This window comes from Notamacropus eugenii, chromosome 1 (assembly GCF_028372415.1).
Source record: "Notamacropus eugenii isolate mMacEug1 chromosome 1, mMacEug1.pri_v2, whole genome shotgun sequence".
Taxonomy (NCBI): domain Eukaryota; kingdom Metazoa; phylum Chordata; class Mammalia; order Diprotodontia; family Macropodidae; genus Notamacropus; species Notamacropus eugenii.
The window spans coordinates 8859068-8881283 of NC_092872.1; positions in this window are offsets into that span (position 1 = coordinate 8859068).

Consider the following 22216-nt stretch of genomic DNA (forward strand, 5'->3'; position numbering starts at 1 on the left):
TGCAGAATGATGTCAGTCAGGTTATTCCTTCATTTTAAGAACTGACTACCCCAGAATTCAGTCCTCTCTTGGGACATGACTTTTTCTTTCAACATTTCTAGAGCCACCTCCCTTCTGGAGGAATTATTTTTCAATTATTAATACATTGTATATTTGATAACTTTAATGTTTATTTAATCCTAAGAGATTAAGGGATTTAATATGTAGAAATGACTCCTATTGAGAAAGTTTTCTGCAGTTTTATTAAATAAATAATAATTGACAAATTGATGGGGAGTGAGGTCAGATGAATGAAAGATATCAAAAATGCATTAATTAATAAAAAAATATGTAAACATAAGCCTTGAATTACCTTAGATCAAAGATGAGAAGGAGTCAGGCAGCAGGCTGGCAGGTGATCTATGAGTGATGCTGGCAGACCCCATCATCCAGGAGACCTAGGTTTGAATTCGGACTTCAATACCTAGTAGCTGTAGGAACATGAACTTATTTTATTTCCCAAATAGGCATAAAGACACATCCTTTTTATTTCATATGGCTGTTGAAAGAAAGAACTGAGTGTGTCTTAAAGGCTTATCAAAATGGTAGCCATTGCTATTAACAAACACTTTGTCTATGTTTGTTTGCAGGATGTTATAGTCCCAGGGAGTAAGGTATAGTGGAAAGGTCATTGGAAGAAACAAAGGAGCAGAACCGAGAGGATAATTTAAACAAAAACCACATAAACGCTAAAATACCAAAAGACTTCTGAAACTGATCAGTGCAGTGACTGGGCCAGAGGACTGTCAGTGAAACACACTTCCCTCTTTACAAGAGAGGAGACCGTGGTGCGGAAGGAAGCATATGTTGTCAAACACGGTCAGAAAGGTGGTTTGTCTTGCTTGACTGTATTTCTGTGCCACAAAGGAGGTCTCTATTAATTTATTTTTTTAAAGGGGAAAAAAGAACACTGAATGGAAATGAGAAGGTTTGGGTGAACCTCTGTTACTACACTAACTAGTTGGTCTAAGGCATTTCCTCTCTCTGGGCATCAGTTTCCTACCTATAAAATGAGATAGTTGGACAGTGATCTCCGATGTTTCTTCCAGCCCTGCAAGGCCATGGCTCCATGAATTCATTTTAAATGAATTAAACTATCTTAGGTCATAGACTGTTAAAGCTAGAAGGAAGCTTATAAGCTCATCTGATCGATGCCTTTGTTTTACGGAGGGAGAAACTGAGGACAGGAGGAGGATAGTGATTAACCAAGCTTCTTTTCTGAATTATTCAGGTCCATCTTTGTCTCCAGATGGTGGTTTATTCTCTTTTCTGACACAAAACGTGCAGTTTGGTATTGCTCAGCTCCAGGCCAATGGACTTCTGCAAAGCAGCTGTTTATCTTGTGAGACTAATGAATTGCAGCCTCATAAAAGAAGAAGATGTCTAAATTAGATAGAAATTGCTAGGAGCCCTTGATAAGTGCTGATGGATGGATAATTAGTTTCCTACTCTAGCTGAAAGCAAGGTTTGTTCTAGGGAAAAATCAATTACGTAAACAACTCACTTTACCGTAATTGGGGCCACTGGATTAATCTGTGCTTACGTGCAGCAATTAGCTGAGCTTAGTGTTTATAGGGGTGCAGCGGATAGAGAACTGGGTCTGGGGTCAGGAAGCCAGGAGTCAGGAAGACCTCAGGAGTTCCAATCCAGCCTCAAACACTTAGTAGCAGTGTGACCCTGTGCAAGTCACTTCATCCCATTTGCATCAGTTTTCTCATCTGTAAAATGAGCTAGGGAAGGACATGGCAAAACACTTCAGCATCTTTGCCAAGAAAACTCCAAATAGGATTATGAAGATTCAGACAGGACTGAAAATGACTGAATGTCAGCAAAGTATTTATAGGCAATCATTGGGGTGGGAGTGGGTGGGGGGAAGACAAGTAAGAGATCTCCTTGACCAATAACCAGAGGACTAGAGTTTGAAACCCAGTGCTGCCCTTTACTAGCTATATGACCTCAGACAAGTCACATCATTTCCCTCAACCTCAGTTTCCTCATTTGTAAAATAGAGGTAAAACTTTGTCACCTCCCTCCCAGCATAGTTGTAAGGAAAACATCCAAGTCCTAAATAAATATATGTATTTATATAAATCGCTCCTATCTTCTGGGCCTCTGTATTCCCATCTATAAAATGGGAATAGTGATACAACAGGGATAACTTACACTAGACTTATTTATAGGGTTACTGTGGGGAAAGTACTTTGTAAGCCAATTATTATTACCTTCTGTTTTACTCTGCAGGATCAATATTGGACTTGATGAACTCTGAGCAGGAGAACTTAGAAACTGTTTTTGTTGTTCAGTCATGTCTGCCTCTTGGTGACCCTATTTGGGGTTTTCTTGGCAGAAATACTGGAATGGTTTACCATTTCCTTCTCCAGTTCATTTTCAGATGAGGAAACTAAGGCAAATAGTGTTAAGTGACTTGTGTAGGGTCACAAAGCTAGTAAGTGTCTGAGGATGGATTTGAACTCAGGCCTTTCTAACTCTAGGCTCAGTAACTTATCTGCTGGCCTACCTACCTGCCTAAAAACTATCTCCTCATTTTGTAGATGAGGACACTGAGACCCAGAGTGGTAAAGAGACTCTCCTAAATTCCCACAGGTAGTAAGAGGCAGAAATGAAATTTCAACTGGTCTAACTCCAAATTCAATGCTGTTTCTACTACATTAGTCTGTACAACAATCACTAAAGCTCTGGAATGAGCATTTGAAGAAAGAACTTTTGAGTTCCCAACAGAACCTGAGTAGTTCTGGGATGTTTCCTCTCCCAAATGAATTTCTAGGAAGAGAGTCAGAGGGCACATGAATATCCCTGAACAGGTCTCAGGATTTCTGAATTGGAAAGTCACACGATAAACAGAGAGGAGCAGGGACCAGAAGTACTAACGGCAAAACTCAGAGAAGCTCTAAACCAATCTAGAAAAGGCACACTCAAATCAGTGGGGGAAGACAAGCAGGAGTTCATCTGGGATGAGGAAATGAGGCCACCTTGTAGCTTCCTGTTTCAACCAATGTTTCTTGCTAATAATCTAGCCTCTCCTGCAAGCACCCAGGGACTCAAGACAGCTTCTTGGAGGGAGGAGTTCACAAGAGAGCCTAGGCTGGGTTTAGGACTAGAGGATGACACCTGCCATTGCCACAGCTTGTGTGGAACAAAGGTGACATCTTAAAGTCAGTGAAGTATAGTCAAGAGAGAAAGAGGAACCATAGCTAGCAGAAAGTAAGAAGCAGGGCAGGCTGTTCTACAGAGTAGAAAGCAATTGGTCACTCCCTAGGGAGGCCAGTGTCTGTCCACATTAGGCAGACAGGACTGGAACAGCCATATAGAAGGAAGAGCTTGACCCATTGAGGACTCTCCCCACTTGCACTGTGAAGCCTAGAGCAGCTAACTGAGAGGAATCCTCCTTCTTTTCCCAAACTTAGTCCTATTTTTCTCTCCATTGCTGCTGATGGCATTGTCTATGTATGATTCTCATTTCAAGAATGAATTTTATTCCATTGTCTGAAGGCATTTGATTATTTGATTTTGGCATAGAGGAACAACTTCAAACAGTTTGGTATCTCAGAAGATGCAGTAACTATTGAGTTACAGTTTCGTTTTATGAATTATCATATAATTCTTCTAGGCATGATCTTAAAACTTGAATGGAGGCTCTTTAGAATTCCCCTGGAAAGCTGAGCTGATTGAAGTCTTGATGCCACTGAGGTTGTGAGTATAAGTCTGGGAATCTAACTCCAGTCCTTTTATCTGATGGGAGGGGAGAGCTAGGTGAGATTAGAGGGTAAAGTCTCATTTCTAAGTCCCATTTCTCAGGAGTCTTGGTCTCTGAGGATTTTGTCTCTGCCTCTTTCTTTTGCCTTTAGGAGAGGAGGGTGAGGAGAGCAGACTCCCTCCAGTTTCATAGCTAAATCTATACTAACTGACCATTTCCTGTGACCAGAAGTCATTCCGTTCAGACCAGAGACCTTGACCTGGAAGACTTAATCCTTTAAACTCCAGATTCCTGCCCTGATGTATGAGTGCCTCATGTGGCCCCTTATATCAATCAGGCCAAATATAATGATGTTTCACTTTATTCTCTGCCAGAAGAAACAGGGAAACTCAAAAGAGGTATGGGCTTGGAGGGAAGGATAATGAGTTGTATTTCTGACATGCTGATTTTGAGATAGAAGCTGATTATATATTTTCATATAACAATTGCCATAACAAAAGGCCCAAAAGAGCCTTCAAAAGCTCCTTATTTACCAAATATTTATTTGCCAAGTAGAGAGATAGGAGAGCCAGAGACAGCACAAGTTTGGAATATGAACTCATCTGTAAAATTCTACTGAGATTTTACAATTTTCCATTTCTGATCTTTCCTGTTTTTGTTGACGTTATCACCATTCTTCCAATCATCCAGATTCACAACCCTAGAATCATTCTTATCTCTTCTCTTGCTTTTCCATCACATATTCAATATTCTGCCTTCACAACATCACTTGCTTTCCTTCTCCTCTCTCCATGCCCAGGATTTCCATCCTACTCATCTGGACTATTGCACTAAATTCTTCACTGCTCTACCTGCCTCCTCTTTCCCCTTCACAATCCATCCTCCACAACTGCTGCAGTATTTTTTTTCTAAAAATAAAGCAAAACTGATTCATGTAAATGTTATTAAAATGCATAAAGTATTAAAGAATTTACCACCATGTAAATCTGAACGTGCTTGTGATCTCCATTTCTTTTAGAGACCTAAGCAACAGGGGACTGCAGAGGCAAGTGTGAACACCCTTTCATATCTCAGGCTGAGTACGTGACAGGAGGCAGGGCTACAGATGTAAACATGACCACCCTCTCGTAGGGAAGCAGTCCTACGTGCCAGATGCCAGACAGAGAGCAGGAGAGATTGGTCATGTTTGCCTCTGCAGGCCCTGATTACTTATATCTCTAAAGGAAATGAAAAATCACAGCTCCGCTCAGATTTACGTGGGGTAGTGGATAAATTCTTCAATACTATCTTTGCATTGATTAAGAAATTTCGTGATAACCAAAAACTATCTTGAGTTCAGTAATGCTTCTAAATATAATTGCCTTGATCCCCCTTAGAAATCAGTTACCTACCTGAATGGTAAATTGGACATTGATATAATGTTAACCTGTCCCTTTTTCTACTTTAATCCATGAGAATTAACTCTTTTTTTCTACACAAATTTATCTTTAAAAAGTCAAGAACAGGATGAGTTCAGAGCCATGCCCACTCAACTCATGTGCTTGGTTTGAAATAAATTCCTTTTACTGTATCTTCCCTGACCTAGTCTGATTTCTTTAGGGTGAAGATAAGAAAGAATTTTCTTTCAACAACAGAAAGAAATCACATTCTGAAGAGCTTTACATGTTAAACAGAGAAATTTATTCTTCGTATTTATCATTCTTAAATGACAGCAGTATTGCATTACATTCATATATGCCAGTTTGCCTAAGCACCCAACCCTACCAATTGATGGCCAATATTTCATTTTTATGCAATGGAGCCAAGGACGACGCCTGGTAGAAGGCTGGATAGCTATCTACCACGTCTGTGTTCACCTTTTCCTTAAATAAAACAATAAACCAGGTAGGGACTAAGTAGAAGAAATGCCTTAGGGTTATAGCAGGAACACACCCCAGTTAGTCTGGGAAGTGCTGAAGAAAGCTTATCTCATTTACACACCTTCACATAAGTCTGATTCACTTAAGCTTGTCCTTTTCTCCCCCTATTGTCTTCTCCACCCCTTTGGATCATCTCCATCCCTTCACCCAGTGCACAAGTCTAGGTCCACCTGGCTCAGGAAGCCTTCTTGATTCCAGTAAGTCACAGAGATTCACCTCAATAGGATAAACTCAGAATAAAAACCTTTTCTGTTCAGAGCACTGTGCTAGGACTAGGTTGGTTGTTTAAATAATATAGTCTTTGCTTTCTAGGTTAGAAGTATAAGTCTAATATGTTTCCCTTCATGAAAGAGGAAACTGAAATGCATGAAGGTGAGTGATGTGCCCTTGATCCTAGAGCTAATAGACAGAGCAGTGGGGTCTTCTGTATCCAAGTGAAGGGCTCCTGACAGCCTTAGGAGGTAAGGAATACCCATATTACTGTTCCAAGGTGAGGAAACAGAGTTCTGAGAGGTGAAGTGACGTGCTCCTGCTCAGGACACAGCTGGTAAATGTTGGAAGCAGGACTCAAACCCAGATCTCCTGACTCCTAAGCCAGGGTTCTTTGTATTATTCTTATGTTCTCCTGAGTTCAAGAGCTGAATCTGTGACAGACTCATTGTCAGTAGCAAGGCTACTGTGAGCTTCTTGGGGACTGGCATCCTATTTGAAATGTGTATGTGACTAACCCAGCAAACTCTCACTTCCCTCTCGCCGCTCCCAGAAGCACTTGGGAGAACCTCACCTTCTGCTGTAAACGTTTCCCCTACAAATTCTTCATCTGACAATATTACTGAGTTGGCAAATGATCACTCCAGCATTTCACTGACAAGCTACGTGACAAAGGCAAATAAGCTGCTTTCCTTCTCTGAACCTCAGTTTCCTTAACTATGAAGTGGAAATAACACCTGCTCTGATAGGACTAGAATTTCTTCTGGGAGTTGATTGTCCCTGGCTTCCCTAATGCAGTTTCCTGGTTATCTAACGGTATTTAAATTCCCAACCACACAGTTTAGGTCTTTTAGACTTGGATTTCTGAAAATCAGGGAAGTTGCCATACTCTTCATTATATCTTACCCTAATAACCAGACACGTCTCCATATGGAAGAGAAGGGGGCTGCATCCAGAGTAGCTGAGTGCCCTGTAACTGTGTGTCAGGGCAAAGTGAACCTCCTTTTGTGAACTGTTCAATAACTCCACAGTGCCTCATTTTATCCCAAAATCAAACTTCCCCTAAGAGAGTTCATTCTAGTGTCCTCTGTGTTGATTATTTCCTATTTATCCTGTATATAGCTTGTCTGTACATAGCTGTTTGCATATTGTCTCCCTCCTGTTAGATTGTGAGGTCCTGGACAACAGCACCTCCCATTAGTTCTTTTTCAACTTTTCTTTGTATCCTCAGCACTTAATATGATGCCTGGCACATAGTCGGGGCTTAACGTGGGCTTGTTGATGACTGATGGCATTACAATGGTTCCTAACATGTTCAATGACTACTCTACAGAGCTGTTGGAAGTAAAGTGCTTTGTAACCCTAAGGCACTGTAGAAATGGGAATTAGAACGTTTCAAAGATATACTAAGAGACGGAGACAATCATCTACAGTTACCTTGGGCAAATCAAGAACAGCCAATTGTCAATAAACGTTTATTAAGCATTTATTATGTGATCTGACCCTATGCTAAGGACTGAGTACACAAATAAAGGCAAAAAAAAGTCCCTGCACTCGACAAAGTTACATTCTAACACTGGGGATAAGTCCGAGAACCTGGGATCAAACCCTGGCTCAGTTATTTATTATCTGTGTGACTGTGGCTCAGGTGTTTCCCTGTACTGAGCCTTGGTTTCTTCAGTTTAAAGTGAGGGGTAGTAAATATTGCTGTCAACAAGAGTGGATTACTGTAAAAATGCCAGATCTTTTCCACTTGGCATTTTTTTTTTTGTTCAGCATCACTTATATTTAAGAAGTTTGTTTCTCATGTAAGGTATATATGAATGTAATGGAATACTATTGTATATAAGAAATGATGAGCAGAGGAAAACTTAAATGTATAGACAAGCAACTTGAGGAGTAACATCTCTGGTCCTCTCAACTCCAAAAGAGATTGTGATTCCAGCTTTGATGGGGCTGGAGAAGAGACAAGGAAGCCAGCTGCTCTGTTTTCCTCTGAAAGAGGATACTAGACTGGAATTACATTTTTCTGACCCCCCCCCCCCCAAATTGCTGTTATATGGATACAACTGATTCAGAACAAAAAGCTACTATCTCTTTAATTTTTGCTTTGTTTTTTGGAGGTAATTGGGGTTAAATGACTTGGCCAAGGCTACACAGCTAGTAAGTCTCAGAGGTCATATTTGAACTCATGTCCTCCTGACAGCCTGGCACTCTATCCACTGAGCCACCTAGCTTTCCCTGTCCCACCAGCTGCTATATCTTAAGGGAAGGAAGTTATACCAAGTCTATACCCTTTGGTTTGACCTCTTTTCTAGCCAAACACTGGCTATACAAATGACCATCGGAAAGAGTGAATAGGAAGGAAATTCAAGGAAATCCAAGCAAACAGCAAGCCCTTGTCTCTCTCCTTTCTCATCTCTGCTTCTTTGTCCTAGAAGTCTCCCCCCCATCAAGGAGTCACAGCTGTCTGGGCTCACAGCAACACAGGGCTGTTCTTCAGAGAGTCCCCAAGCCTGGGGGACAAGAAGTAAAGCTACTATTACCATTTAAAAACGTCCAATTAAGATTATTTTATATTAAACCATTTTAATTTATTTATAGTCAATTTCTATTTACTAAAAATATAGTAAGCTATTTATTTATAGTAAATTTCAAAAGAACATTTGTAAAGAATTGAAATAAACTCTGATTTTATTTATTTATTGCCATTCTGAAAACAAACAAACAAAAACCCCCAAACCACCATCAGATACTGATTTAAGATGGGTGAAGGCAGCTCAGTGACACTCTGGGAAAACACAAAAATTCATCTTGTATGAAAGGCTTCCTCCCAGAGGATAGAAACGGCAATGGTGTCCTGGAAAGAGCATTGAATCTGGAATCTGATGATCTGGCTGTGTCACCTTGGACAAGTCATTTGCTGCCTCTGAGTCTTAGTTTCCCTCTAAAATGAGTATAGGTTGACATGAACTTAAATATCCTTTGCAACTCTTGATATTATTAGTAATATCATTATATTAACATAATATCAGAAATTATTACTTATACTCATATTAATTACATGTAGTATATTATTATATAATGTACGGTATATTTTATATATTATATAATATATAATGTTTATATTAATATATTATTATATCATAATAATAACTCTTGGTATTATTAATGCTCCTAGGTTTCCCACCTCCAGTTCCAACAGCACAGCGTGGTGAATTTGGTCCAAATCCCACTTTGTGATGCTAGTGCTTTTTCCCTCTTGAAATCACTTCGTATTTACTAATCTGTGTACATGCTGTACCCCTTCAGTAGAACATGAGACAAGGGAGTCAACCCTTGAGAGCTGTTGCTCTTTGAACTTCCACATAGTAGATGCTTAATGAGTGGAACAGGTATATTTAGTGAAGACCCCTCAGGGGCCCCTTGTGCCAGCCTGTTTGGCTCACTCAGCCCTGGGAAACCAAACAACAGAGATCCTGTTTTTGTTAAAATTCATTTTGTGCTAGGAGATAGTCCTTAACTGCTTTTTGCCTTTGCTCATTCCCTTATCTCCTTTCCCAGACAATTACTCCATGTTATGTGACAATCCTTGAACAGGAGTTGCTCACTCCTATCCTCCCCTTTTTCTAAAAACTACCCTTGCACACTTATTCTTTGTTGCTGGTGTAGATTTGCAGTGGATAGATTGTACCCTCAAAGCCCAGCCAATGAGCTAAGAGGGAGGGGGTTAGGGTTGGGGGTATTGTGCTCAGGGTCTAAAAAATCTGCTGTGCAGGGCGCACCCTTACCCTCCTCAGCCATCACCATCTTGAGCGCAGGTGGGAGTACCCTTTCTTGAGAAAGTTGAAAAAATATCTTTCCTTTTTACTCCTTTGGTCAAAACTCTAATTTTATTAAGGGGGTCATCCTACATTAGTAAATGTGTTGAATTGTATTTAACTTAGTCACCATTTCTCTGTGCCTCTGTTTCCTCATGTGTAAAATCAGTGGGTTAGACTGCTTCGCTGGTGAGGCCCCTTGTAGCTCCAAAGCCCACCATCCTGGGAAGTTCTATGTTCCAACGCTCAAAGTCAATGCTCTTTCATTGGTCTCTCCTACTTCTTAGATTTTTGATGTTGTTGGGACATTTGGTGAGATCTCTTTTAGGGGAGCCAGTAAGTGAAGATGCGGGAGAATGATGGTAGGAGATTGGCTGTGGTCTCTAAACTCTACCATTTGGGGGTTTAGTCCTGTCCTCTGCCATGAAATGTCCACCATCTCTGCTGTGATTGGGGAAGTGACCAACACCAGTTATGCAGCAGCTTCCCCTAGTGGTCAGGTTTGGAAAAGACACAAAGACAGTTCACCGAGGGCAGGTGGATTGGGTGGAGGGCTGAGGAGCTCTGTGTGCCTTCTGTTCATACACCCTTTCAGAGGGTCCTCAAACCCTGAGGGCTAAATGGGACCCAGTCACCGGGATGGCTAGGTGCCAGGCCCCAGATCTAACTATGCCAGACGCCTTCTAGCAGGGAGATGGGAGTAGAAGGGGAAGGGAAACACGAGGCGAGGAAAACCACTGGTCTGTGCAAGTGGTTCTGGGTGTGCTCACAAAGGTCCTGGGCTTAGGGAATGAGTGACAGCTCAGCCTGCCTTGCTTGCTGGTGCCACCTGGTGGTGATATGGAAAACAGTCAGGGAGAGTTTAAGGTCAAAGAGAAGCCCATTAGGTACGCATTGACTCTAGTTTGTTGGAGGAAAGCCTGCCTAGCCTGTGTGGGAAAACTTTATGGAGCTGCTAATGCTGCGTGATTGAGAAGTCAGACCTACTGTTTAGAGACCAAATTTGTTTAATGCGTGACTCAGGACTCCAAGTTATGCTGATCCTAAAGAAACTTTCCAGGAGAACCAGATTCTGCCATAAATCTCAAGCAACCCACAAGTCTTATCTGGACACTGCCTCTGTGTTGGCCAATCAACTGCGGTGTCCTTGTTCCTTGGCTAGAACACTATACAATGTAAAAATTACAGGCACTAGAGGGGACAGTCCTTTTTTTAGATCTCCCCTCTGCTGGACAATAAACTTCTTTCTAAATTATTTCAGTTCTGGATTTTGTTTTCTGCCAATAATTAATGGACATTTGAGAAGGAAATCTGGACCTTAACCCACACCTTTCCTTCACTGGTAACGTAAGGGTTGGGGTAGGGTAGCTGGAAGAGGTTATCTCCCTTAGTATATATATCTCATATTATTTTCTGGGGCAGAGTGAAGGGTGTGGAAAACGGCGATACGATAGTAGTTTGTTAGGGTGACTGTACAGGTCACTGGAAGATGTAGAAAAAAGGCTGATAGATACTGTTAACTTCAAGTTCTTTACCCTACTGGGGAGGAGGAGTGAACCTCAACTATACAGAGCTCCCTGGGAAGGAGAAAAAGGGGTCAACTCTCTCTAGAAGTGCTTCCCTCCCTAGATTCAGTACTATAAAAAGTCTGGAGGACTATCTAGGTCCTGGCGAAAGCTGAGGCACATCAGAGAAAGGATGACTTGATTGTTTATGAGTTCAAGGTACAAATTCTCTCAGTTTTGTGTTTGGTTTTTTTTGGAGAGTGGGGTATAAATAAAACCTTTACCTATTTAATGCTTTGTTAGTCTGAGTGCTTACATGGAGGATGAAGCCCTTTTGTCTTTCTCATAGAGAGCTCTATTCTGATGTCCCCAGGAGAAACTCTGGGTAGGGACAAAATGAGTCAATTTTTGATGTTTTCAGGAGAAACCTTGGGTAGGACATGAGCTAAAGAGTATGATTGTTGAGATACCACCCAAGACTAAACACAAGAAACCCCAAACTTCAGTTCTAGGCCACAAGTTACAACCAAAAATTTGTGTCCTTGTATTTGTCTACAAGTATGTGTGTCCAGGTACATGCTTCTTCATGGGTCTAGATTCATGTGCATATATGTGTGTGGGTGTGTATACATACATATATATATATTTATACTTGGGAGTATTCCTACATGTGTATCTTTCTGTGTGTATATATGTCTCCCATTGGATATTAAATCTCAAGGAAAATATGAGGCAGTACTACATAGATCCAAAAGGTTTTCTGCCTGTTGGTGGAGCTGTGAGCTGATCCAACCATTCTGGAGAGCAATTTGGAACTATGCCCAAAGGGCTACAAAAATGTGCATACCCTTTGACCCAGCAATATCGCTACTAGGACTGTATCACCAAGAGATCATAAAAATGGGAAAGGGTCTCACATGTACAAAAATATTTATAGCAGCACTCTTTGTGGGGGCCAAAAACTGGAAATCAAGGGGATGCCCATCAATTGAACAAGTTGTGGTATATGAATGTAATGGAATACTATTGTGCTGTAAGAAATGATGAACAGGAAGACTTCAGAGAGGCCTGGAAAGAATTATATGAACTGATGCTGAGTGAAAGGAGCAGAACCAGGAGAACTCTGTACACAGTAACAACCACAGTGTGTGAGGAATTTTTCTGGTAGACTTAGTCCTTCAGGAAAATGCCTTCCACATCCAGACTTATGATGGAAAATGCTGGGCACATTCCCAGAAAGAACTATGGAATTGGATCGCAGAATGAAGCAGACCATTTATTTATGTATTATGTTTTGTTTCGTTTTATGGTTTCTCCCATTCATTTTAATTCTTCGCTTCATTATGACTAAGGTGAAAATGTATTTAATAGGAATATATGTGTAGAACATAAATAAGATGGCACGCTATCTTGGGGAGGGAGAGGGGAAGAAAGGGGAGGGGGGGAAATCTAAGAAATATGGAAGTGATTGTAGAACCCTGAAAACAAATAAAATAATTTTTAAAAGGATTCTGTAAAAAAAGAAAAGAAAGAAAGGTTTTCTGCCAAGCCTAGAGGCCTGTATTGGGCTACCCGAGTCTTTCTTACCTGTCCAGGTCTTCGGCTGGCCACGCCGGATGCACGTATGAGAGAAAGGACGTTCCAGAGTCAAACAGGGGTTGAGCTTTATTACAGGGTTTCGGTTACAAGTGCAGGGGGTCTTCTTTCTTAGGACGAAGAGGGGGAGATTTCCTAAGAAGGCTAAGCTTAAGGGAATGGAAGTAGAAGTACAAGTGGGGAGAGAGGGGGAGGGGAGAGAGGAAAGAAAAGAAGCGGAGCCCTACTTTTCTCTTTGGCTCCACACGTGCTAAGAGAGCTTTTAGGCTTCCTCAATCCTACTTAATCTTCAGCCACACAGTTTGCATCTCAATACCGTGCTGTTAGGTAACTAGGTGTGCTCCAATCCGGGACGACCTCGAGGGCAGGGAGACTCCACCCATCAGGTATCTCCGGGGGAGAGGCGGAAATACCCGAGCTAGCCGAGCTAGCTCGGTCTGACCTTCTCGAACCCCCGCTGTTCATGGAGGGCCTCGTAAGACTCTAAGATTTAGAAGTCCCACTTTTACCTGCCCGAGACTGTCCACACGGAATTGAGCTTCCAGTCCCAACAGTTTTCTGCCTGTGAAACTTGATTTCTGTCACACAGAAATTCCCCACATTGCTCAGAACCCGGACACAATTTTATTTCTTTTTTTCTGGTTAATAGGTTTTTTTTTTCACTTAATCATATTTTTTTCCAATTACATGCAAAGATAGTTTTCAACATTCACTTTTACAAGATTATGAGTTCTAAATTTTTTTCTCCCTCTTTTGCCTTCCTAAGACAGATGCAATCTGATATAGGTTGTACATCTATCATTCTGTTAAACATATGTTCACATTAGTCATGTTGTGAAAGAAGAATCAGAACAAAAGGGGAAAACCATGAGAAAGAAAAAAACAAAAAAGTGAAAATGGTGTACTTCAATCCGCATTCAGACTCCATAGTTCTTTCTTGGAATGTGGACAGCATTTCCTATCATCAGTCTTTTGGAGTTGTCTTAGATCTTTGTGTTGTTGAGGAGAGTTAAATCTAACAAAGTCAATCATCCCACAATGTTGCCGTTACTGTGTACGGTGTTCTCCTGGTTCTACTCTCTTCACTCAGCATCAGTTCATGTATGTCTTTCCAGGTTTTTCTGAAATTCACCTGTTCTTCATTTCTTATAGTACATTAGTATTCTATTACATTCATATCCCACAACTTGTTCAGCCATGCCCCAGTTGACAGGTATGTCCACAATTTCCAGTTCTTTGCTACCTGGTACAATTTTCAAAAGCAATTTAGTTCAAGGCACAGGTTCAACTCAACAAATATTTATTAATCATTTGCTGTGTGCAAGGCACTGACAAAAACAAAAACAAAAATTCTTCCTTGAGGAGATGCCCTTCTGATGTTATCACTGTTTCTCAGTTGTGTTCAACTCTTCATGAACCAATTTGGGGCTTTCTTGGCAAAAGATACTAGAGTGTTTTGCCATTTCCTTCTCTGGCTTATTTTACAGATGAGGAAACTGAGGCAAACTGGGTTAAGTGACTTGTCCAGGGTCACACAGCTAGAAAGTATTTGAGAACAGATTTGAGCTCAGGTCTTCCTGACTCTAGGTCCAACCATCTATCCATTGTACTACCTAACTCTAATGGTAATTTAAATGGGAAGATCTTTTCCATTCATTAATAGGCCCATGTGACTTGCCTGGGTCACTTGGAAGTCTGAGTCACATGAAGCCTGTGATGGGAAGAGTTTGCTGAACTGGTGGAACAGGAAGAGGCAGAGCTACAGTGAAGTTAGAGTGGAGCTAAGAGGAAACTTGGTCAAAAGAGCAGTCAGGGCTAGGAAGGATGCAGGCAAGCAGGCAGCTGGCTAGTGTGAGGGAGGGAGCTCGTTCGTGGTTTTGTTTAAGGGAGCCTTCTTGTGATTTGCTTAAGGGAGCTGGTTTGTGGGAAGCCTAGCAGGAGAAAGGCTTGGGGATGGTGTTGCCCTACACTGTTATTGTGTGTAGATTTTTGTTACTATGATGGATTTGGCTTTCTGGCGACTGAATAAATGTTTTGGTTCTGTCTTCCACATGGAGAGTCTATGGTATTTTGCAATTGAGAATTGTGCTGGGATACTCGTGGCCACTGTAGATGCTGTGAATATCACATTGGTGCTACACTAGCCAATAGACACTTTTCAGTTCCAGGAAGGTTGTCAAATAGAAGATGGATTCGATTTGCTTTGGTTGACCCTAGATGGTAGAGCCAGGAATAATGAGGGAAGGGAGAGGAATTGTAGTGGAGTAGATATGGGTGTGATATAAGGAAAACCTTTCTAACAATGAGAACAGCCTAAGTTGTAGAATGGGGGCTTTAAGAGTTAATGAGACCACACCCCATTAGTGAAGGAGGCAGAGACTGGGTGACCATCAGGGATTGTACTAGGTGTCTCTGAGATTTCTTCCAGCTCTGATAAGCCATGATTTTTAACTACAGAAAAATCAAATAGCCAACCAAGAGTACATTTACAGACATCTATTACTGGAGTCCCATGACATTGGCTATAAGCTCCCTACTACTTCATGGGTCTGACTTTCAGATGTTGTCCCCGTTAATCCTGCCCAAAGCCTGTAATAAAAATTTTCTCCCTCAGTCTTAGTTCCCTTATTTCAGGCACCTCCTTTCCCTCCCTCTACCCCTGGAATGCAGAAGGAGAATCATAAAACTCTTTCCTGGTCTTTTCCCACCACAAGTCAGGCACTGAAGGAGCAGCTCAAGTCTCCTTCCTATGGGTGTAAATGGGATCTACCCAGTCTGCAGCATCTTGGGCCAAATGAACCTGGGCAAGATCACTCCCCTTTTCATGAAATTTTAACATTTGTACTGTCACTCACTGGCCCAAAGTACTTGGGCCGAAATATTGGAAAAGCTTCCAGCTTGCGAAACCCTGTGTTCAAATACACTACGGGGAAAACAGATGATTAAGACTCAGTCTCCACCCTTCTTGAGGTCACGGCCTCAAGAGGATAACTTGAGGATAGAGAATAACTTTAGAAGTCAACAAGAGACCAGGAAAGTCTCAGCCTCCAATATTTCACAGAACCTGAAGCAGGCACACCTGAAGGGGGGTGTCACTTCCTCTGCAGTCCAGTGCCTGCTGTCTGGCTAGTACCTGCTCCAGATGCTACTAATGCAAGTCACAAATTGCCATGTGGCTGGCAATTTAGCTATATTCACTTACTCGACAGGTATTGTGTGGCAAATTGTAGAACTGTAGAAGGTCTGAGACCTTAGAGTGCATGGCATAGAATGAACACCCTGATGGGGAGGGATCTTTGGATATAGAAAAGCAGAGCTGGCAAGACTCATAGGCCATTTAAAAAAAGTTTGTCGAGTTGAAAGGAATCTTAGAACATACAACATATGCTCTGGAAAGGACCTCAGAATGTAGAACTTGAAAGCTGGGAAGGACCTTAGAACACGTCATATAAATGTCAGAACAGAAAGGGACCTTGAAGGTCAATCTAGTGCAAACATCTTGTTTTACATATGAGTAAAATGAAGGTGCAGAGAAGGTTATACAGCTATTAAACAGCAGTCTTGAACCCTTGACTTGACTTTACTTCCTTCAGTTCTGTCCATTAGACCCCAACTGCCACTATTTCTGTTATTTTCCTTTCATATATAGTTCTCCCTTCTTTCTGTTTCAAATGCCACCTCCTTCAGGAAGTCCTCCCTGATTCCCTCCCCACCAAATCCATAGGGACCTCTTCCTGCCTTTCAGCTCCTATGGCACAGACCTTCTATGCCTCTCTTATTCCTCCAATAGTAAAAAAAAATTCTGTCTTATAAAGCCTGAAGGTCGACAGAGTACGTTCATTCAGTCACTCATCGTGTTAGTCTTCCCAGCCCAGCCCAGTGGTGAGTGATTCAAAGGCAAGGATAAGGCCCTCTTCTTTCTGTAGGACATTGGACGTAATGAATGTACTTTATATGTTGACAGATTTGACCCTGAAAAGACTGTTTAAAAAGTCTCAGGAGAAGAAGTGTTAGAGTGATTCCAAATGTGCGTTTGCTACTGAGGCACTGCGTTACCTTGGACAAATCATTTCACATCAAGACCTCAACATCTTGCAGGAGAAATGGGGTAGCTGATAGAATGCCAGTCCAGGTCCCCTCCAGTTCTGACGTTCTATGTGCTCTGTTCTAAGGCTCCTCCCAGTTCTGTTCTGTTGTTCTGCTTTCAGTGTTCTGAGGTTCCTCCCAGATCTGGCATTCTCTTGTTCTATGTTTTAACCATCCTTCCAGCTCTGATGTTCTAGCTACAACACTTTATGTTCTAATCAGAGCTGTGACTATGAATTCCTGTGCCTGCGACAAATTCATTTGTCAGGAAGCAGGAGGAAGATGATGTTCAAGAGGACAGTCCAAATACAGATGCAATCAGAGAGGGTGCGGCCATAAAGTTTGGAATGAGCCTCATCGGGATTAGGGTAAAGGCAAGCCCTAGGAGAGGGATACTATGGTAAAAACTACAGAGGGTCTGAGACCTTAGAATACATAGGACAGAATGAATGTCCTAGTGAGGAGTGATCTCCAATGGTTCAGGCCTGAGAGAGGTGAGGCAGGGCAGTTAGGCAGCACAATGGACAGAATGCCAGGCCTGGAGTCAGGAACACTCATCTTCCTGAGTTCAAATCTGGCTTCAGACACTTACTAGCTGTATGACTCTGAGCAAGTCACTTCACTCTGTTTGCCTCACTTTCCTCATCTGTCAAATGAACTGGAGAAGGAAATGGCAAACCACTCCAGTATCTTTGCCCAAAAAAACCACAAAACGAGTCACAAATACTCGAACACAACTGAAAACAATTGAGATGAGGCCCAGAGAGGGTAGTCATTAGGAGGGGGAAGTGCCTCACCCCATGTTGATTCTAGTATGGTCTGGTTATGACTATAGTTATAAGGTCTCTTCCAACTCCAATGATCTAGAGTCTCAAAGGATCTCCAACGCAACACTTCATAGGAAGATGCCAGAAGTTCAGACTCATGTGACAACAGCCAATGCAGGGTATCTCTAATGTTACTTTTGAAGATACATGTTAGGAAAGAAAAGAGTTCATTTTTTCCAAGTCCCCACCCTGCAGTTCAGAGGAGGACCAAAATATCATTGCTGAGCTTCTTCAGCTACAGGCTTTGCAGGCCAAAGTGGAGCACCCTTAGTTTTATGGCCTTCTAGGGAAGATTTTCTAACTCCCCTTCTTTTATCAGTCAAGATGTACTCCCTTCTCTCTGACCTACTTACAAAAAAATCTCCTGTTTCTAGACCACTTGACAGTTCACTTCCACCAACTCTTCAATCACAGTGTACATTTCCCATATCACCTTTAGGGTTGCAGAGCATTTTCCTCAAAATACTCCTCAGGAAGAAATAATAAAAGAACTATTTCCCCATCTTACAGGTGGAAAAACTGAGTCTCAGGGAGATTAAGTGAATTGCTCACATTGCCAATAAGTATCAGGGCTAGGATCTGAACCTGCAACTCCTGATTCTAAATCCTTTGCCCTGTTGCCTCATTTAAGCTTTATCATGATGCTAGGAGGTCGGTGGTGTAGGTATTAACATTCCCCATTTCTCAGAGGAGGACACTAAGGCCCAGAAAGAGGGAGTAACTTAAGCAGGGTCACCCAAGTCAAGAGTCAGTGTAATAGAGTGGAAATAGAGGTCTCTGGGAACCCCAATCATGCCATTTACTGCCTATGTAACCCAAAGTGAGTCCTCACCTCCCTGAGCCTCAGTTTCTTGGCTCTGTCTACCTCACAGGTAAGCCTTAAAGAGCTACAGCATCGGAAACTTTTGCTATTCAGGCTGTGAGAGTGCTTCAGAAGTAAGAGGAATTTAAAGGAGAATTCTAAGCTGGGTGTGGTGGCACAGGCCTATAACTGCTGCTACTCTACAGTCTGCAGCTGGTAGAGCCCTTAAGATGGGGAGTAGACTTAATATGGTGGAGCAAAAGTGTCCAGCTTGCCTGAGGAGGGGCTGGACAGTCCAGATGAGAAAAGGAGTGTTGCAAGCTCTTGCTTGTAGCAGTAGTGGGACTGAGTTCATGAGTAGCTGCTGCACTTCCAGGTTGGGTAAGATAGGGCAACACAATCTGGAGAGATGGAGAGAGATAGACAGATAGACGGACAGACAGACAAACAGTGTTTGGTATGTTTGGATGAGATGACTCCCCTCAGAGCCATCCTTGAAGGTCTGAGCTAAGAGAAGGCACTGATTAATGGGCTACCTTTCTAGTATCTAAGCAGCAAGGCCCTATCTGCTTCCTGCCATCAGAAAACCACTGACTGTTCTGTTTCCACTGTCTGTGTTCTGCTGATTACTGCCTTTCTCTTTCGAGTGTTCTGTTCATGCCCCCCCGTTCTGTTCCAATTCATTTCGGATACCTATTGTTTGACCTTCATTTTCTGAGAGAACCAGTGACTTCATGGGTGATGTCTAGACTTGTGTATGAATAGGATTTAAGGGAGGCAGAGTTCAAAAAAGTCATCAGCCTCACTCTCTCTTCCTAAGTCACTGAAGCTCAGTGGCAGGACAAGTCAGGATGACTGCTGTTGGCCCAGGATGCAACCGATGACCTTTGTGTCTACCGTGTCTGAACAGGCTCTAAGTGCTTCAGCCATCTTCCCGGCTATTGGAGCAAATCATTCTCATCTGCTCATTCAGACAAGGAAAGTCTTCACATGCTTGGGGTAGACATCCCCCTAACTCACTGACGGGTTTGAGGCTTGTCACTTACTTTCATCCTGGCTCAGCCTGTCTGCCAAGATAGTTTACCAGGGTGTGGCTGCTGCACATGCTACAGCTTCCTGGAGCCACAGGCAAGGGTTGGGGGAATCAAGTAGATACCCAAGGTGGATGAGCAGCCCTGAAGAGGGCTCATACCTAGATTTAATACAGAAGCAAGATGGCACAGTGAATAGAAGCCTGGACTTAGATTCAGGAAACCTGAGTTCAAATCTTTACTAGTTATGTGATCTTGTTCAGGTCACTTATCATCTCTTAGCCTCAGTTTTCTGAGCTGTAAAATGGGGGAGGGGGGCTAATAATAGCACATACCCCCTAACTTTGTTACGAGAAACAAATGGGATACCAGGTAAAACACTTTGAAAACCTAAGGCACTATGCGAATGCCAGCTATGCCCTTGGTTATACAATTATTTTTAGAGCCCTGGAAGTAGTGAGGTAGATTCAATCTGGAACAGAAAGCAATAACTACATCCAGCATTTCAAGAGGAGCCCAGCCTTGGTCTGGCACATGGACTCCTGAATAATGGGGTTTCCTGGGGAACTTGCCAAACGGAGAGAAAACAGACTCACTGTACCTGGCCTTCCTGTGTTCCAATCTTGCCAAACAAAACTCCGAAAACCAAACAAAGCAGCTAGATTCAATGATGTTAAAGGCCTTTCTTTATCAGCTCTAAATACATTTTTATGGTGATAATAGATGTAAGATTCCAACCCAGGGCTTCTGATTCCAAATCTGGCTGTAGGCTATCCCCTCTAACCTTAGGTCTTCATGGTGCAGTTCAGGCCTGTGATTTCTCGGAATATGTTCAGCTGGGATAGGTTGTTTCCCCTTCCCTGAACTAAGGATTCTTCCTGTCTCTTTGCACACAAACATTTGATATACCCTCTAACTCATTGAGCCTCTTTGTAATCACAGGAAACTTGATGCTGACCCATGACACACAGTCACCCATATGCCTTTTGGGATCAGAGAAAAACATGTGGATAATTGGTTCTGGGGTGGGGTTTGTAACTGGAGGGAGAGTTGGCATTGAGGCTGAGACTGAGCTTCTGGTAATAGCGGATATGCCCCCATCCTCCTCTCCCTGCTCAGAAGTTACCAAAGTTCTGGCTAGGGCCAAGAGAAGGTAGGGATAATGTTTCTCTCCGGGTCTTTGTCTAGTCTCCTGCCTCAGGGAGCTCCTTATTTTGTGAACAAAGGACATGCAAGGAATAGCTGAACCGATTTCTATTTTGTTGGTTGATGTTACTGGGTGAATTTCTTGGTGCAAGGGAAAGGAAAAAGGTGAGAAGAGGCAGGATGTACAGGTTCGCAGATGAGGGCCCTGGATCTGAAGGTACCTATGGCTCCTATTCTTTTGGAGAGATGATAAGAAGGGGAGAGATGTGGGGGGGAGAGTTTCTACGTATCGTGAAGAAGGAGATTTTATAAGATGGTAGCTTTTGCATGGAGCTAATTCTATTAGACAAGGCTGCTGAAAGGAAATGTAATGGTCTTAGCTCCTCTTAATGGGATTTGGAAAAAGCATGGGATAAGGAAGTAGAAGACCTGGATTCAAGATCCAGCTCTGTCACTAGTTCTGTGGCCTTAGGCAACTTATTTCTCTTTCCAGGTTCATTTTCTCTTTGCAAAATGAGGGATTAATAAATAGCTCACACTACCTTTTCCCCAAGACGGCACTGAAGGCAAAGGAAGCCGTTGTCTCTCCCAAGAGAGAAGCCAAGTCCAAGGCCTTGAAGGCCAAGAAGGTAGTGCTAAAAGGTGTCTATAGCCACAAAAAGAAGAAGATCCAAACATCCCCCACCTTCCAGCTACCCAAGACACTAAGACTTTGGAGGCAGCCCAAATACCCTCGGAAAAGTGCCCCTCAGAGAAACAAGCTTGATCACTAGACCATCCTTAAGTTTCCCTTGACCACTGAGTCTGCCGTGAAGAAGATTGAAGACAACAACAGCCTGGTCTACATTGTGGACATCAAGGCCAACGAGCATCAGATCAAGCAGGCGGTAAAGAAACTGCATGACATCGACATGGCCAACATCAACACACTGGTCCAGCCTGATGGAGAGAAGAAAGCCTATGTCCAGCTTGCTCCAGACTATGAGGCCTTGGATGTTGCCAACAAAATTGGAATCATCTAAACTGTGTCCAGCTGTCCCATCACTCCTACAATAAAAAGTTTTCCCGGAAAATAAATGTATAAATAAATAGCTCACACTATCATAATGCTTTAGGGTTAGCAACGTGCTCTGTATAGCTTACATTCCTTGTTTGATCCTCACAATAGGTTGGTGAGGTAGTTGTTATTTTCAACAAAACTGTCAACAGTTGTTATTTTCATTTTACGGCTGAGGAAACTGAGGCTCTGAGAGGTTAGCAAGTGTCAGAGGCAGAAGCAGATATCCAGACGTCATCAAGTGATCACCACAAGAATAGTTCTTTATGAGTCTCTTCTCCACAGCAATGCTATCAGGGCAGGGAACCTGCCAAAACAGAATTATGTCTGTGTGATTGTTCTTATGGAGTTGATAAGGATACCCCTGACCAATGAACTTTCTACCAGCTGATACAATGGTTGAAGTTAAGGAATCAGATTAACAGAGACAGAGAGGTCTTAAACAAAGTACAAAGGGCACTT